Here is a 15,186-nt window from a genome sequence, read left to right on the forward strand (position 1 = left end):
CTAAAGTATTTGGATTGTGTTTTTTCTGGAAAGATCATACCAAACAAGACTTGAGATACAATTATTGAGTATGGGGGAAGCCTGGAAACTGGAATATTAGAGGATGACATTGTATGGATGCTCCAGAAAAATATCCACTGCAGTTTGGAAGCCAAAGTGGTGAAAAACCTCCATGTGGATGTAGGCAAACTGTTCAAATTGGTAAATGCACAAATTCATTATAATGTGTATAATTTTCCTTCTGTATTTCTAGAGAGAGGGGAAAATAGAAAGTCAAGGTCTTGAAGTCCTTCTGGTGCTGTTATTGCTAATTCATACAGATTGCAGAACACCATGATAGCCAAGGTTCTCACAATGTTTAATACTGTGCTATATCCCAGATTTTATTTAGTTATTTAAAACATTTCTATGCTGCCTGTCCACCAAGACAGGGTCCCTAAAACAGCCATATTTGGTGACTGCATGGTAATCTTTCAGGCATACAGCATACTGACAGGCATGGGTATCTGTAGGTTGTGTGGGATGGTGGAGAGCATGACAAACTAGGGCTGGGGAGACCTGGGCTTGAGCCCCCATTCACCTTTCTAGTTCATTGTAGGATATTGGACAGTCATTATTCTCAACCCAATTTAGTTCATGGGTTTCTTGTGGAGGAGGAAGGAAGAAGTACGTATGCTGGTCTGAGTTCTTCAAGGAAGGGTGTGATAAAAATGTAATATATATATCAGGAAGTCAGTCCATACTCCGCCTTAGCACTAATCCGGGGTATATTTTGGTAAATCTGTTCATTTAAAGAACAACAAATGGACTGAATTATATCTACACTTGGCTTCTCCACTTGTACAGAAGCTGTCCTAGTATGGATAGAAGACTACCAGATCTGTAGGGCAAATATTTAGGAATGCATACCAGGCATTTGCCAGTGTAATTAAAGGCAAAATACCCATATGCTTTCCCAAAACTTCCAGTCTCATCAGATATGTCTATGTAATATAGGGCAGGATGGTTATTAAAGATTATAACCAAGATTATTGCAAAGCTAATTATCTTTGTAAAGAGGAAGGAAGCATAATGTGAAATTTAAAGAACAGGATTGGGAATTAGTACCCAGGTTGTTTGTTTCCTGATCCCATGCTGGCTCTGGATCAGCGAAGATGAATATGAGATATGCAAGCATGATGTCAGTTTACTGAAGAAACATGTGAAGGTGAAACGTGGAAAAGAGAAGCTTTGTGTTGTTTATAGATCACAGAGACCTGGTTAGATAAGATAGCTGAGGTTAATCTGTCACAATGAATCTTTTAGGGGTATTCTTTTCACAGACTGATTTCGCACTAGGCTTGTTCCAGGTGGAGAGCCTTTTTGCTTCTGGCACTTCTCTCCTTTTTTGCACAAGCTGCCGTGCAGCTGCGAGTTGATGCGCCACTTTCCTGCAACAAGCAAGATCCTCTGACAAGCAGTTTCTGCTTGCTAAGGGAAAGTGGTGCTCCAACTTGCAGCTCCGTGGCAGCTTGTGTAAAAATGGAGAGAAGCATCGGTGGCAATAGGGCTCTCCACCCAGAACAAGCCCTAGTGCAAAATCGGTCATAGATTCACTAGTCAGGATGAAGGAGTTGCTGGGGTCTGCCCAAGTCCCATTTTTCTCTCTTTTTACTAGATCAACAAAACCCAGATTTTGAGTGTTTTATTTGAATGTTGACAATCAGAACAGACTGAAGATTATATTACTGTACTCTCCACCTTGCTGTCAAACAGTCATGGATATGCCTCATTTTCTACTCCCCCAGTACTTCCTTCTAACCATGGAAAAAACAGATTACTTTCAGGCACTGGATGGAGTATTAAAAATGCAAGTCAGCAAGCGATAGGTAAGATAGAGAAGAGGATGAAACTGCTACTTCCTTCTCCTTCAGTCAGTGGAGCTGTATGTTCTGTCTGTTAAATCTGCTGACAGGTGAAATTTTGCCTCCTTTCTCTGTTTCACTGCATTCCACAAAGGATTACTCCACAAAGAGCCTGTGGCCCCAGGAATCAAATTTCCTGGCAGTAGAAGTGATCGCTATGGGGAGGGGAAACAGAAAATCCATGAACCTTGCACAAAGATCCTTGAAAGAGAGGATTGCTGGATCTACCCCAGGTAGGTTTGTTAGCCTCCAGGTGATAGCTGGGAATCTGATATTACAACTGTTCTCCAGGTGACAGAGATCAGTTCACCTGGAGAAAATGGTTGCTTTGGAAGGTGGATTCTATGGCATTATACCCCACTGAAGTCCCTTCCCTCCCAAACCCTGCGCTCCTCAGGCTCTGCCCCCCAAATCTCTGGGCATTTCCCAGTGTACAGCTGGCAAACACTACTTTCAAACAGTTTCTTTCCAAATGTGATTTCTCCTCAGAAACAGCTAGCTGTTTAACTTAACACACTATTTCTACATGTGAACCATATGTATTCCAAAAACAGAAGTCCCTGTGCTTGCAAAGGGGTTGAGGAGATTGTTTGAGTCATGTTCTGAACATTGCTATATTTTTATCAAGGTATTTAAAAAAAACCAAATGTAGTCAAATGCATTGTTGTTGTTTTTTGGCGGGAGAGTTTATTCTTTTTTTTTGGTATTTTTATATGTGCATGTCTGTGCGCTCTCACCTGAAAGTCCTGGTGACCTCTAGTGACTGACCTCTACTGGGTCCTGAAGGATATTCAGGGAGGTGGCTGAATAAAGTCTGTTCCCACCTCCCAACTGCTGGTATTCCAAGGAAGTCTTCCATCCAAGTACTTGCCATAGTCGACCCTGCTACGTTTCTGGGATCTAATGAGACTAGACTATTCAGGTCAGGATGGGGGAGTTTATCATTTAACAAGGATGTGTCTTAAAGCTTGCCCCCCCCATCTGAAATCTGCAAAGGTTTCATTGGATATTCTCAAAATCTCCCTCAAAGTTAAGCAGGTAAAGTGATTTATCAGAGATAGTACCAGAAGACTGTTTCTGGTAAACACAGATCATGGGAGTGCATGCAACATCAGATGGGACAAAAAGAAGCCATCCTCTGGAGATGCCCTTAGGTCACTCTTGGAATGAAAGAGAGACCCTTTTTACATTGCACTGTAAATACAGTTGGCTATTTATGCTGCTACATGCCTTAATCCAGCATTATCAGCAGTATATTACTAGTTCACAAACCTTGGAGTAAAGGAAATATACATATGGGGGGTAGAGCCATGATCAGGAAGCCTCTTCAGCCAGCTGTCCTTTTTCATCAAATGCACCTCTGTGGGATGCTGCATTAATTGATGTCATCCCTGGATTAACTGAGGTTAAAGGGAACATATATGGATTCCTCTTCTACCCACACATGTTATGCTAAGAATATCTTAACTACACTCTAGAGTTAGGCTCATTAACTCCCAAAATAACTTAGGGCCTGAACCTGTTTCACTTACATTTACTTTGAAGGGAGTGTTGCCACTAATTCTGAAAGGCAGCTCAACCATGCTGTTCATGTTTCACTTATTACTGGTTGCTCAGTTTAGCAAAAAGCTCCTGTATCAAGAAAGCAAGGAACAGAGCTTCTAATAAGTTAGCCATCAAAGCTTCTGGCTGAGAGCAACTGCACTGGATTCAGTGGCATGACAAAGTTCAATGAAAACTGCAGACTCTTCAGAGCAGTTGTCTGTCTGTTACTTTAATCACATGATCCTTGTGCTTTAAGATGTGCTTTATATACTTGATCCTGTTAGCAAAGCCCTTTGAAGTACAGTGTTATTTTTTCGTCTCCTAGCCTCCTCATTTATATAATGCTTTAACTTATACTACAGTAAAAGCTTTGCTTTCCAGCACTCAGAGAAGAATGGGGTTGCTGGTTAATGTAATGTGTAGCATACCCAGGCTTACTGTTCTGCCTGGATCTCTGGCCAGCGGAATCTGTGGGACCAACCCCAATTTTTTGGGAACATCATAGTGACAGCCCCATATCTGGTAGGACACTTTGCTTTCCCCTCAAGGAACGGAGTCATCCTAGATAGCAGGCAGACAGTGGGACAGCTGCTTGAGATTCCTGTAGCAGAACTGGCTCCCAACAGTGTAAGGCAACCAGAGGAGTCAGTGCTGGTTTACAGGAGCCTAGAAGCAGCAAGAGGCATCAACGTGGCTGGCTGACTTGGTGGGAGTGGGTGTGCACACCTCCAAAGATGCAGGGGTATGAAGGATGAAGGGGAGGAGCTTACCCTCTGAGAGATGCTTTTTAGCTGAACTTTCTGGATATTCAAGTGCTTTGATAACAAAGCTTTTACAGCAGTTCCTTGGCATAATGTGCTTGCCCCCTTTTTGCATATACTACAAAGATTATGGTGTTGGTAATACTTTAGAAGAATCTCATCCTCACCTTCATAATCCTAATAACTAACTCTGGCTTGGAAATTTCCTGGAGATTTGATAGCAGTACTTGGGAAGGGAGGTAGCCAGGATGTGATGTCATACAGCATGCCCTCTGAAGCTGCCATTTCCTCCAGGGGAACTGATCTCTGTAGTCTGGAGATCAATTATTATTCCAGGACAATTTGAGACCCCCCTGGAGGCCGGTAACTACGCTTACCATGTGTCTACTCATGGTGAGAAAACTTCCATCCAGTCCTCAATTGGACATTGGAAGAAAAATAGGAGGGGGGAAAGAAATAATGTTGTGGAAACTGAGACATCATACTTGAAAGTAATGGCACAGTGTCCGTGACACTAGGAATTTTCCAATCTCTACAGTCTTTACCGTTGATATTAGGGAATTCCCAGAATACCACCAGGGGAAGTCACATCACAGTATCTGCAACACTTCCCCCCCACTCCTTCTCCCCAGGACAGGGCCCATAGAATATATGAACATATATATGAACATATGAAGCTGCCTCATACTGAATCAGACCCTCGGTCCATCAAAGTCAGTATTGTCTACTCAGACTGGCAGCGGCTCTCCAGGGTCTCAAGCTGAGGTTTTTCACGCCTATTTGCCTGCCCCCCCCCCTTTTTTTGAGATGCCAGGGATTGAACCTTGGGACCTTCTGCTTCCCAAGCAGATGATCTACCACTGAGCCACTGTCCCTCCCCAGGAACAGGATGCTGGCAAGAATATGCTGCTAATGGAAGGCATATAGGTATTTCATGTGTACAAATCCTCTGCTGCCAAAGAATACATCCAGTTATCATACCAGGCAAACAGATCAGCTCAACATAGTTCAAAATCCACTGTCACAAGCATAAGTAAAAACTAAAAATATGTAATTCAACTCGATGAATGGAGCCAAAATTAATGTGTTAAGAAACATGTATAAAAACACATAAGCAATGTATGATTAAGGAACTGAGCATTTAAAAGAAATTCTTGAAAACAACCCATTCATTTTACAAATGGAAAGTACTGAATTTCTAGTGTGAAGGGTCATCAATGGAATGCAAAGTCATAACCTGTGCTAAGTGAAATGCTAGAGGAAGTGGGATCCTCTCATGATTGCACAGTCCAACCCTCTAGAGTCTACTTTGTCCTCTCATTTCCTCTTCCTTACTTCTTCATCTCTCCTAACTTACTTCCTCCTCCTTTCACTAGGTGCCTTCTGCATTTTCCCTCATCATTCCATGGATGGTCTCATGTCACCATTCTGTGTCACCACTGTCAGTTGACCTACAGAATAGGCAGAAGATAAGATGGTGCCTGTAAACAAAAAAACATTACCCTGCCGCTGGTCCACTACCAGCTAGCTGACCTTAGCTGTCATTCATAAAGCCCAGCAAACCTCAGTTCTCTGCCTCTCTCTAGCACCTATCTTTCATCTCACACACACATACACATCAGCAGCAAACAGGTGGGGAAACTGTGACCAATTTCACACTCACCTTACACTGCTCTCACATTTGTCTTCTCAATGTGGCTTCCTTCCAATTTCCTACTATCTGCCCTGGGGCTGCAGCAAGCATCGGGATTTTCGTGCAGTAAACAGAAACCGCTAAAAACCAGTTTCTGTTTACTGTGGGCGATTTCCCACACAGCTTACCGAGGAGCGAAGTCCCTCCTCACTGCACAGCGTCTGCTCGGATTTCCCACCAACTGCTCCGCGGATTCAGGAAGTGCCGCACCTTTTGCGTTGCTAACGTAAACTAGGGTTTTAGCAATTTCCATTTGAGACGCAAAAGGTGCGGCACTTCCTGCATCCGCGGAGCAGTTGGTGGGAAATCCGAGCAGACGCTGTGCAGTGAGGAGGAACTTCGCTCCTTGGTAAGCTGTGTGGGAAATCGCCCTGTGTGAAAAACGGCGATGCTCGCTGCAGCTCCAGGGCAGATAATGGGAAATCGGAAGGGAACCATGCTGAGAAGATGAACGTGAAAACAGCATAAGGTGAGGGCGAAATCGGTCTGTGATTCTCATTCTTTCAAGAACAAATGAGAGCCAAGAGGAACAGGATGCTGGCAAGATCCATGAATGGCTTTTCCCAATTTCTCCCCTTTGTGATTTGCAGGTTAAAACTGGGCTGATATTAACTTTGGTTAAGAAAAAAAATACAGGATAATTGTATCCCCCCCCCCCCATTTTTTAAAAATAGCTGATAGCAGAGAATGGTGGTGGTTTCAGTTGGAAAAACTTTGTAAGGAGGAAAGGGTCAAACATCCTCTCTTCTTGAGTTATGACACCACTTTAGATTGAAGTTTCACATTGGCTGCTATTGCCCTTACAAAACTGATGGCTTTTGGATACCTAAATCCCTTATATATGCTATTATGTTCTTCTATGACAAACTTTTCAGTTTTTTTCTGAAGAAGAAAAGAAAGAAAACAAATAGGAGCATCATCTATAATCACAGAATATTAAATATAGCAAAGATATGAAGCAAAGGAACTTGGAACACACCTCACAGTGACATCACAGGCATCATTCACACCCATAGTCAGCCAGGACTCTTACAACTACTATCCCCTCAGGTGTGTCTTGTATGCTGGCCAGATCCCCAATCCTGATGAAATTTTGCAGAGACCTTTTAGTGCAAGGCCAGTTGGCCTGCTGATGGCCTGTCTGTTTTCATCGTAAAAAAAAAAAGTTTCCCGTTGCTAGTGAAAATAGCAACACAATAATGGATCTCGCTAGTGGCCTACTTATCTCTCTGGGAATAGGACATTGTATGGAAAGGGCACCTTACCTCTGAAGAGGGAAGAAACTGCACAGAATTAAGCCTTTATAAAAGAAGTAAAGGAAGTCCCCTGTGCAAGCACTGAGTTGTTACAGACCCATGGGGTTACGTCGCATCACAATATTTGTAGATGATCTCAAACTTGGCAGCTTTGTGTGGTAGTAGGCAGTTTTTTCAGGTTGTTCTATCAGGAAGTACATTTTGAGATTCCCCTCCCCATTCAGTTTGCACTTCTAACTCATGAGACTCTTCCTGCTAATATTGTGCCCAAGTTTAATGGGCAAATAAAAATAGACAAACTGTTTAGCAGTGTATGGCCCACATCTAGGCTTAGCCCTTGCCCTGTATGACTGTTGCTGTCAAACTGGGCAGATTTGGTTGAGCGAGAGTTCTGCATGAAATCTTTTTCATTGGTTTTGGTCCCATCCTGCTTCAGTTTATTTGCCAGTTTCTGCATGCATTTCCACTGTTGTGGTCAAGCCACTTACTTTTCTCCCCCCACCCTGAAAATGAATGGTTTAATTTTCTTTTTTCAAAAAGGTGTTAGGTTCTCTGAATTTCCAGCTTTCATTTTTTTTAAATAGTGTGTGTATCCTTTTTCCTTGTATAGATATAACAAAAAGGCTTATCTCAGCTACAGAAGGACTTCAAAGACTTCACTTTTTTTGTTTGAAATGAAAGCTGGGAATTCAGAGAAACTGCTAAGCCTATTGTTACTATACTCCAGCAATATTTTAGTGCCATTGTCCGGCTTCCATCTTGGTTATGGGATGGAGACTGTTCTGGTCACCCTCACAGATGACCTCAGAAGGCATCTGGATCGACTTCCGGAGTTGGAACATGGCGAGTTGAGATGCTTCTCACAAAGAGGAGCGGACCAGAGCCTCTGTTCTGGGTAGAGAAGGCGACCTTAACGCCTGCTGCCTACTTTTCTCAGTGAGGGAAAAGGCCAAGATGTGCTCGGGAAAATTCTGAGGGGATTTACTTTGGCTTATGAGGAGTCCCAGTGGGGTTCCTTATGGGCTTTGAAGGCTCCCCGGCGAAGAATTGCATTCCAACGTCTACAGAGGACATCCATGGTCAATAATTTGACTTAAATTCATCATGTTTCAAGCTTTCTTTGAACTATTCTAATATCTAAACATTTACCACTGACAAGAACGGTGTTAACAAGGATATATTGGGCTGCAAGGTAAGAAGATCTTTATCTATCATTCTGGGACTAAAATCAATTCTATCTGAGACAAAGATTAAGATTCAGACTTAACTATATTATTCTAAAGTTGCAAAGAAGAGAAGGGGGAAATTTTGGGACTTTTGGTATTTAAGAAGCAAAGTTAAAAGACGAAAAACAACTATTGTATGGCATACCTGCCGTTTCTGTAAAAAAACCCCATCGTCACTGAGTTGCTGAGCTGGAAAATGTTACAGGAAGTGGCGTCATACAAGCATCGTGAGATCTCTCAACCATTGAAACGTGACTTCGTGGCAAGAAAAGGAGGAAGGAGCCATTAGAAGAAGGGAATTTTTAAACCTCCTGGCCTTCACTAGGATTTGAAAACCATAGAGAAATTGTGGCGGCCATTAAAGGAAGGTCAAAAAATTTAAATACTTAAGAAAAGAGAATAAGACTTTGAAAATTAGTGGAGCCGGCAGATATTAAGGTTACAAAATGAAACATATTGGATTATAATATTAGAACTGATTTTGGTGGCTTTTTGGTGAAAAAGGAAAAAAACTTCCAAAGGGGCTTGAAAAATCGCAGATGCCATTCTGTGTACTTTAAAAAAATCATATCTTCAGTTAAGAAGCCCTGAGAACGGTGATTTTGGACTAATAGAAAGGGCATCTCCTAATCTATAAGATGCTTTGGTTCAATTTGATTTTGGTGAGATCAACTTAAGAGCCTATTTTGGGAGTGGAAAAATAGCAATGTCTGATCATAAGCAGGCACCAAAACTGACAAGCGCAAGGACTGGTTCACTTGAGGAAGATATAATGCCTAAAATACAAGATCAATTGGATGCTATGGAGGCAAGACTGGGTAAAATGATGAAAGATCTAATAATGGACAATAAGAAGCAATTAAAAAAAGAAATTGAAACAAGTGCAGAAATGGTGAAGACAGAAATTAAAAAAGAAATTGAGGATCTCAGAAAGGACTCACAAGCAACATTAAATAAGGTTCACGTGGTTGAGAATAAGGTGATCAATAAATTGCAGGAGAAAGTAGTTCTGCAAGACTGCAAGTTAATGGAAAACCAGATACATCTAAGAGGAGTACCTGAGAATGAAGGAGATGATTAAAGACATGGAAATAGAACCTGATGAATCTAGTTATCTTTATGACTACATATACAGGGTCAATTCATCGTTTGCCAAGAAAAATAAATTACCAAGAGACATGGTAGTAAAACTTATTTCAAGAGACATGGTGGGAAAGATCTTAAGAAAACAATTTGCAAAAACATTGGAAATTGATGGAAGCAGAGTAAGAATTATGAAAGAGTTGCCAAGAAAGGTTATAAATGATGGAAGATTGTATAAAAAATTAACTGACAAGCTGCGGGAGAATGAAGTGCGATACAGATGGATATTGCCTCAAGTTCTAAGTTTTTAATATAGAGGAAAGAGGATTACAATTACAAATATGCAGGAAATGAGGAGATTTTTTGAAGAAAACGAGGGATTTGGGGATACAGAATAAAGAGTCGTCGTTATGGATTACAAATTAATATCTTGAAATGTAAATGGACTAAATTCACCGCAAAAAAGAAAAGCTACATTTCATTGGATCAAAAACCAAAAATGTAATATAATTTGTTTACAAGAAGTACATATTTAACAATTGGATTACAAATTTTTATGGAATAAACAATTGGGTAAAGAATTTTTTTCCTTGGCTAAGGAGAAAAAAAGGGGAGTGATTTTTTATGTTAAACAGGAATTGGATCCAAAATTGATTTTTAAGGACAATGAAGGGAGATATTTAGCTGTGGAAGTGACAATGAATGATAAAAAGACATTGTTGTTGGGATTGTATGCCCCAAATGGGGTGAAAGACTCCTTCTTTAAAGATATTGTGCAACAATTAGACCAAGAGGCTTATGAACAAATAATGGTAATGGGAGATTTTAATGGAACAATTATTAACAATCTGGACAGATCAGGGAAAAGAAATAAGGAGGGGAAGCTACCAATGTCGTTTTTTGACTTAGTGAAACAAGAAAGTTTGGAAGATATATGGAGGAAATTTAATCCTAGGGTGCGTGACTATACCTTTTTTTCAGCTAGGCATAACTCTTTCTCAAGAATTGATATGTTATGGTTGACAAAAGATCTTGGACTTATGACAAAAAAAATAGAGATTCTTCCTAAAGTTGGGACTGATCACAATCCTTTGATATGGTCAGCAAAGTGTGTGAAAAAGGTTAGGTGATGGAGAATAAATGAAGATTTGCTACAGAAAATTGAGACAGTGGTGTCTCTAGAAAAAGAAACTAAAGCCTTCTTCCAAGTAAATGAAAAGGAGGACATTCAATTTCAAACTGTGTGGGATGCATATAAAGATAAAAAAGGCAAAGAGAAACAAATGTTGGACATTCAAAAAAAGATTGGGAAAAAAGAAAAGGAACTTAAAAAAAAGACCGGGGAAAAAGAAAATAATAAGGGAAATTACAATATTGCAAAACCAATTGAGACATCTGTTAAATAAAGAGGTAGAATGGAACCTTAAGAGACTTCAACAGAAATCTTTTGAAGGAGCAAATAAGCCTGGAAAATACCTGGCTTGGCAAATGAAAAAAAAAAAAAGGGAAAACAAATTTGTGAATAAAATTGTATCAGGAGGTAAAGAAATTGTTGACCAAGCAGAAATTAAAAGAGAATTTTTAAAATATTATGCTAAGTTATTTCAAGCTCAAAAGGTGGAGAAAAGAAAAATAGATGCTTATTTACAGAAAATTGAAGTAAATCCCTTAACAGAAAATATGGAAAAAGTATTAAATGAACCAATTGAAAAAATTGAAGTTGAAGCAGCTATAAATTCAATGAAAATGGAAAAGGCACCGGGTCCAGATGGTTTTACAGCAAAATTTTATAAAGTCCTCGCAGAGACATTAGTACCGAAACTTCAGAAGTTGATGAATATTATAAGGATTGATGGAAGAATACCAAATACATGGAAGGAAGCTACAATTTCACTGATACCAAAAGAAGATAGAGATACAACAAATGTAAAAAATTATAGACCAATTTCATTACTTAACAATGGCTACAAAATACATGCTAGGATACTAGCAGAATGACTCAAACAGCATTTGAATAATTTCATTAAAGAAGAACAAGCAGGATTTCTTCCCAGGAGACAAATTAGAGACAGTATTAGAACTGTAATAGATATTGTTGAATATTATGAGAAACATTCTGAAAAAGAAGTGGCACTATTTTTTGCAGATGCAGAGAAGGCCTTTGACAATCTGAATTGGGACTTTATGTTTGCAGTGATGGAGAAATTGGGATTAGGAGAGGATTTTATAAGAATGGTTAAGGCGATTTATACTGAACAACGAGCAAGATTCTGTATAAATTCAGATTTGACGGAGAAAATAATGGTTGGTAAAGGAACAAGGCAAGGTTGCCCTCTATCTCCATTGATATTTATAATGACATTAGAGATTTTGCTTAGGCAAATACAAGATGACAAAGAGATAGAGGGGCTGAAATTGAAAGGTTTTTCCTATAAATACAGAGCGTTTGCTGATGATGTAATGTTTATTAATGAAAATCCCTCATCTGTGACACCATTGCTGCTTAGTAAAATACAGGAGTATGGAGAATTGGCAGGTTTTTATATAAACAAAGAAAAATCAAAAATATTGTGCAAAAATATGACAAAGAGTCAACAGGAAGAACTGCAAAGTATAACAGAGTGTGCGGTCACTTCAAAAGTAAAATATTTAGGTGTAGAAGTTACCATGAAAATATAGATTTGTATAAAAATAATTATGAAAAGCTTTGGCGGAAAATTGATGAAGATTTGATAAAAAGGAATAAATTGAACTTGTCAATGCTGGGCAGAATCGCTGCAATTAAAATGAATGTTCTACCAAGAATTTTGTTTTTATTTCAAACAATTCCAATTGTGAAGGACAATAAACAATTTAGTAAATGGCAAAGAAAAGTTTCAGAATTTGTATGGGCTGGAAGAAAACCAAGGATCAAAATGAAAATTTTAACTGATGCAAAAGAAAGGGGAGGCTTTCAGTTACCAGATTTAAAATTGTATCATGATGCAGTGTGTTTGGTATGGATTAAAGAATGGATGACATTTTTAAATAAGAAACTGTTGGTTTTAGTAGGCCATGGAAATATTTTTGGTTGGCATGCATATGTGTTGTACGGGAAAAATAAGATGGATGGTTTTTTCTCACACCATTATACAAGAAAAAATTTACTAAGTACTTGGTCAAAATATAAAAAAAATATGGTGATGAGAGAAAGCCGCTATGGATTGTGCCAACTGAAGTAATAAAATTATCCTCAGAAACAAGTGAAGAGATGTGGTTAACGTATAATCAGCTATTAAAAATACATGGAGGAAAGGTGGAACTAAAATCAGCTGAAGAATTACAATATAAATATAATTGGTTTCAACTACAACAAATTAAGAGCTTGGTGGAACAGGACATTAAAAATGAAGGTATAAAACAGGAGCAAACAGAATTGGAAAAAATGCTGTTGGGCGATAATGAAAAGTTGATTTCAAGGATTTATAAATTGCTATTAAAGTGGTCTACAGAAGATGAAGTAGTTAAATCTCAAATGATAAAATGGGCAATTAATTCCAACAAATAAATACAAATGGAATCTTGGGAGTATTTATGGAAGAACTCTATGAAGATTTCGACATGTTATAACATTAAAGAAAACTGTTTTAAAATGCTGTATAGATGGTACATGACACCTAAGAAACTGGCAAAAATGAATAATCAGGTGTCACAGTTGGAAATGTAAAAAACATGAATGATCTTTCTACCATATGTGGTGGACTTGTGAAAAAGCAAAACAATTTTGGCAAATGATTCAGAAAGAAATGTCAAAATTTTAGGTTATGACATCAAGAGGTCTCCAGACTCTTTTTTGTTGGGATTACAAATGGAAAGTTTTCCAAAACAAGATAGAATGATGGTGTGGTATCTGCTTTCAGCTGCAAGGACATTGTATGCGCAGCTATGGAAGCAAGATAAAATACCAGAAAAATGGGACTGGATTTTAAGTTATGTCATGGAGTGAAATGGACAAACTTACAAGAATCTTAAAAGACTATGATTTGGAGAAGTTTAGGAAGGAATGGGAGAAATTTCAAAAGTATGTTGAAAATCAATGGAAAGTAAAGGGATATTTAGTGATTTTTGATAATAGATGAATGGAGTGGAACAATGGACTAAAGTTTATAAAGAGGAAATTTTTCCTTTGAAAATGATGAACTTATAGAGGTAACTTTTCTTATTTTATGTTTTTTACTTCTTCCGTATTGTTATAAGGTTCTAAAATGGAGATTCTTGATTTGTTAAGTTACCTTGTTTCTTTTTTAATTTTAAGTAAACACCGGTGGGGGTCAAGATAAGGGAGGGAGGAGAAGGGGGAAAAAGCGATGTATTGTTTTTATTTTGTATTATTTTTAAATTTTCTTATAGATTTCTATAGCAATATATTGCAAATTAATAAAATTGTTTTAAATTAAAAAAGAAGGCATCTGGATCAAGGTGGGTCAGTGCTGCTGTTGCTTCTAGATCTATCAGCAGCATTTAACATGGTTGACTATGATGTAATGACCCACTGCCTTGCTGACATTGGAGTTCAGGGGATTGTTCTCCTCCTTCCTCCGTGGTCGGGGACAAAGGGTGGCGCTTGGCAAGTAGATCTCCCTGTGACACCCACTTGAATGGCTATTCTCTCGCCATTGATGTTTAACATCTATATGTGCCCCCTTGCCCAAATTGCTCGAGGTTTTGAGCTGGGTTGTCACCTAGCTCCATCTGGGTTGTTACCTAGCTCTATCTGCTGATGGATGGCCACCCAGACTCCACCCCAGATCATCTGAGGATTGTTCCTGGTGGGGATTGCACTCACCTTGAAGGAGCAGATGTGTAGCTTGGGGGTGCAGCTTAGGTTCAGGTCTCCTTGACATGTAGAACCTCTTCAGCTGATACACTGTGGAGAGATCTGGCCATGCTAATCTATGCTCTGATGACATCTAGATTATATTACTGTAATGAGGCTGCCTTTGAAAGCTGTTCAGAAACTTCAGTTAGTTCAGAATGTGACATCCAGGCTGTCATCTGGGGCTAAATATAGTGATACTATCACCCCTATGAGGTAGGTTGGGCTGAGAGTGTGTGACTGGCCTAAGAACACCTAAAAAGCTTCTATGATAGAATGAAGATTTAAACCTGGGTTTCTCTGACACTCTGCTGTACCCCACTGGCTCATTTGCAGAATGGGGAAGAAGCAGTAATGAGACATCTCCAGAAGGAAGGCTGTGGTATACAACAGACACAGAAGATTGTGTTTGGCATCCCAGGAAACGGACAGAATATGTATCAGAGGAGGACAGAGGAATGTGTTTGTCACTCCAAGAAGGCAGCAGGGCAGAGCTGGCACAGAAGATAATAGTACTTGAAATGAAATTACTTGAAGAATGTGAGTCATGCAATGACTGACATGTACACATAGAGAGAAACTATAAGTGTTGTTATACCCTGTGAGTTACATATAAGAATATTATCCTTATGGCCTCCTTGGATCCATGACAAGAATTTTCAATCAAATTAATCTGGTAAATTCTGTGTTTGGAACTTGGTTCTCGGGTACATGAGATTACCACTTAATTACAGATGGCATTCAGTATTCTTAAACATCCCATAAAGCTGATATATTGGCAATTTCAGTTAAAGGCTAACTGAAATAATGTTGTCTTGCAGGCCTTGCGGAACTTGGCAAGGTCCAATTGTGTCTCTCTCAGC

This window comes from Heteronotia binoei, chromosome 21 (genome assembly GCF_032191835.1).
Source record: "Heteronotia binoei isolate CCM8104 ecotype False Entrance Well chromosome 21, APGP_CSIRO_Hbin_v1, whole genome shotgun sequence".
NCBI lineage: Eukaryota > Metazoa > Chordata > Lepidosauria > Squamata > Gekkonidae > Heteronotia > Heteronotia binoei.